Source organism: Penaeus japonicus, unplaced genomic scaffold, assembly GCF_977035675.1.
Source record: "Penaeus japonicus unplaced genomic scaffold, GWHDUDI00000001_assembly GWHDUDI00000022, whole genome shotgun sequence".
Taxonomy (NCBI): domain Eukaryota; kingdom Metazoa; phylum Arthropoda; class Malacostraca; order Decapoda; family Penaeidae; genus Penaeus; species Penaeus japonicus.
Genome location: NW_028234424.1, coordinates 35902268 through 35907267, shown reverse-complemented (window position 1 = coordinate 35907267; position 5000 = coordinate 35902268).

The following is a 5000-nucleotide window of genomic DNA, read 5'->3' as shown; positions in this document are numbered from 1 at the left end:
ATTAAAATGAAGAAAATCTTGGACTAGGTCCCATCCTTTCGTAGTAATGCATCAAACTTCACCTTATCTTACCTTGAAGTACGGTTGGTATCCTTTACTTTCCTGTGTACACAGACCTTGGTCTTGTTTATCTAAAAGCATTCGCTCTTTTGAATGCTAACAGTAATGTGATTCTTTTTTTAAGTAATATTTTATAGTTGTTATTTTTTACTGAGATTTACGCCTTTTTGGTGTGAGTACTTTTTTTCTGTATTTTGAAAATTTTACATTTTTCTGGAATTATGAAGGTTTGTTATTATGATTTACTTAATGTTGTCAAATATTCTCGGTTGCTATGGCTGGCTCCCCTTGCCTTTCCACAAGATATTCTTTCTCTGGTTCAGAGATGTCTCCATATTATACTCATATTCGTTATTTTTCCCCATTGAAGTTTAGTCTAGTTGTTTTTTTCTTCTTCTTCTTTTTTTGGTCTTAACATAACTTTGCTCATACAGGTTCTATTAACGACTGGTAGCTTGACATGAACCTGTCACTTACAACATTTGCATTACATGGGATTTCGGGATGGGGTCTTGTTTTAACATTTCCTTTTTTATTTTTTTGGTGAATAAGATATATATAACCCTGTGGCTCTCCTGTAGGTTGATTATCAGCACTGAACAATTTCGTTTCATATATTGTGAGAGTACTCTATGAAGCAATAAAGCTGTAGGGTATTATAATAGAAAGTAAATGTTACTGTAAGTCACTCTGGTTGATTATTTTTTTTACTTACTTTATATATAATGGGTAACAAAACACCCTCATATTTCTATTTTTGCTCTAATTGAGACAGACTATGCAGGGTAAAAAAAAAAAAATCTCATTAGCTATGTATGTATTTTCACTTGCATTTGATACTCCTTCCATTCTATGGCAATAAGTATGAGATACATATATTACAAGCAACTAGTGATAAACTTATTCTTTTTATTTGTCTTTATAATTACTTGTGACAAATAAAAAGATTTATTGCTGGTATAATGACATATTGAAAAACAGCAGTCATTCATTGTTTACAGCAATTATTACATTCTCTCTCTCTCTCTACGTTTATATATATATATATATTTCTCTATATATTTTTATTAAATTCTAAAAATATGCTTCTTAAATAGTCCTACCTCTAACATACGAGGGGATCAGCAACAATGCACAAAGCCTCAAGACAAAAAACAATATGGTTTACTTTTTCTACGTCAACTCGGAACAAAAAAGTAACCCACATTGACATTCCATCCTGCTGGCCGTTATAGACTGCTGAAAACATCACAACATTATGCTCAGACCGGTATCATATGGGTTGGTACTAAAAGCATCTATCGTGTACTATTTACCAAGGAATGGAAAACAACATGTATGAAAATTTACAAAATGATAGAAAATATCAATACTTCACCGACTGGAGCTCTGCGCTTGAGAGCACAAGGCATAACCACTATTTACTGCATAATGAAAGGCAATAAGAGATTACTGAATTAAAAGAGGCAAAGGAAATTTGTGCACATAAATGGAAATGCACTATCATGTGTACTTGAACTAATAATGTTCAAGTGGACTGTGGATCTATGAAGAAAAAAAAAAAAGAAAAAAAGAAAAAAAAAAAAGTGCTGATACTCATAAAAACTATCAACACTGAGGCAATTGTGAAAAAAAGTGAAAAAAAAGTTAAGTATGATGGTCTGATTTAAACTCAAAACTCAGGTGATCATACACAACAAGCAGGCAGATATGGCAACAGGCCTGGGGTCAGCAACCAGTCAGTAGCCTCAAGTCACTAATTCTCTGAGGTAATTTTAGTTGTTTTTGCCACTGCAGTTCCTTTCATTCAATACTAGAGCTGATAATGTCCTGTTAACTGATATTATCATCCAATCACATTCATTTAACTAAGCATAATTACAAAATGTACATTTGTATGTATGCAAATACATTCAGATGTAGATGTGTGTATTATGTACACACATATAATGGTGGATTATATACCATTCAAAATAATCTACTATTTTAAGTTAAGCAGTTTGTAGATGCAGTATTGAGATACAATAAACAATCAGTATTCCTATCAAAAATCATCATGAGCTGTATGTGTTTTCTTTTTAAGCCACATGTAGTTCTGGAGCTGTAGGTTGCAAACCCCTGGTCTAGACCTTTTGTGCATTACATATTACAAAAGTTATAACTCATCATATTATCCAAAACTTGGTAGTGCCTCATTTCAACTGATATAGGAAACTAATGTGATCCTACTTTCATCTATAGCTATTACCAAACTAAGACATCTGTGATCCATTTTATAAAATGGCTTTGCACCTCTTGAGTACTATTTTTCCCCCACATTAACTAATTTAAAAAAAAGAAAAAAAAAAAGGTTATCTCAAAACTTACTGAGGGGAAGATAAATAACAAATGAGGGAGTATTTTTACACATGAAAACTTGAATGTGGCTGCTTATATACAAGTAAATATATGGCAAACTAATGTATTTGTTGTATAATCATTGGCTCTAAAGATAACTAATGCAAATACCTTGTCTCGGGGCCCAGGCTCTGAAGTATGATACAAGACAAAAAACTAAACTGGTCTGGGCAGACATATGCAGCTACGAGCGTTGATCCCTAAAGGCACAGGGGGTTCGAAGGAGAAGAGGGAAAGGATGTTGTACTCTGTGGGATTTTGACCGGCTGGCAGGATGTATGTAGCAGTTTGAAGCATCCCTTGGTCATTCTTTAAAATTGGATGTAATATGTTTTTGTTACAGAGGTGATGGTTCAGAATTTTCATCATGTTAGAACTGGATGCTTATGTGATTGATACTTCCTGCCATCCCAATTACTTCTCTATTAAAAATGTAAAGGGTAATTAAAATACCTTAATATACAGTATTTAAATAAATCAAAATAAAGATACATAAATCACAGCTGATCACTTAAAATTGGTATTAACAAAGATGCTGCAATTGGCAATAATCATTAGAGAAAATATTACATTTTCTTGACAACATGATGACTAGATAACAATACGCACGATCATCATCACTATTACTTCTTTTTGTCAGTAGAATGTGCACAAGCATAAATGTGCACATCCTTATCAATTTTTGCTTTGCCAGTGTTGACCTTGTTTCATTGATGGCTCTTAATCCCATTATCATAACACATTGGCTTTTAATTGCTTTATCCTTATGTACCACAAAAGAAGTACATCCTGTACCCTACAATATCTGACTATGCTTTTACCAATGGCAATCTGTATAATAAATAAGTATATTGCAAGATATATTCTCCTTACCAGCTGCACAATGGAAATTTTAGACTGAAAAAAGACATGACCTGAACTAAATTCTATAAACTTTTGTTATAAAAAGATATTTCTTGTTGTGATTTTTTCCCCATACATTTTCTTATATTTTTGGTGTCAAAAAATTAACAATGCCTGTTATAAAAGGGGCATTGATCGCAGAGAAAAACATTTATACTTGCACATCCCCAACGACTAGTTTTCTTTGCACCAAAATGTTCACCTGAAGCATACATATGAGCCTCAAATTAACTTGGTTCATTACTGACCAATAAATTACAATAAACGGAAAATAAGAATCACATTAAGTGGGGGGGAAACCAACACAGAAGCATAAAACAGGACAAGTCAAACAATTAGTGAGCACAAATGTTGATAAATGTGCTAATAAGTACAAATAGATGAACATAAAAACATATAAAAATTTAAAAATCAACCATAATAATAATAGTAATAATAATGATGATGATGACAAAAAAATAAAATAAAAAAATAAAAAAAAATAATAATATAAATAATATCAACAATGATCATAAAAATACTTCACTGTCATCCTGCACCTCAAAAACATCAACCTGCCTTATTATCTCCTGATTACAAGACAAAAAAAATGGTCACCTACTATAAGACCTCCACTATAATTTACTTAAAAAATCCTTTAATTGGCCATTGGATCTAAGTCATCATGTTAGGAACAGTCATGTCTGATTTGTTGAACACCGCATAAGTTTTATGACAACAGAAAGCTACTTCACACACAAGATAAGTGACAGATACTTACACTTCCTTTACACACAATTCCTGAGATAACAGCTATGGGGGAGGAGAGGGGGGGGGGGATCTACTATATAACAAGTCATGCTTAAAGGTCTTAACATAATTTGAGGAGTGAAATAAAGGAAGTTCTATCGGTAACATACACATTATTGTCATTACTATGGGATTTGTAGAGTTTTTGCTGCACCTCAATTTTCAAGACTTAAATGGAAACCAATACAAATACAAATCAATCTCACCAGCTTGATAACTAACATTCTCTGTTTCTCTCTCCCTCCTTCACACACAATCATAGCTGTACACTAGGACACACTAAATCTCACTTAGTTATACACTCACTCACTGACTCTCACTCATACATTCTCATTTTCTTTCTCTCATCTGTGTGTGCATGTGGGTGGGTGTAAGTGCATGGGTGTGTGTAAGTGTGTGGGTGTGTGTAAGTGCGTGGGTGGGTGTAAGTGCGTGGGTGTGTGTAAGTGCGTGGGTGTGTGTAAGTGCGTGGGTGTGTGTAAGTGTGTGGGTGTGTGTAAGTGCGTGGGTGTGTGTAAGTGTGTGGGTGTGTGTAAGTGCGTGGGTGTGTGTAAGTGCATGGGTGTGTGTAAGTGTGTGGGTGTGTGTAAGTGCGTGGGTGTGTGTAAGTGCATGGGTGTGTGTAAGTGCATGGGTTTGTGTAAGTGTGTGGGTGTGTCTAAGTGTGTGGGTGTGTGTAAGTGTGTGGGTGTGTGTAAGTGCGTGGGTGTGTTTGGGGGTGTGTGTGTGTGTGTATGTATGTATGTATGTATGTATGTATATATGTGTGTATGTATGTATGTATATATGTGTGTGTGTGTGTGTATGTATGTATGTATGTATGTATGTATATATGTGTGTATGTATGTATG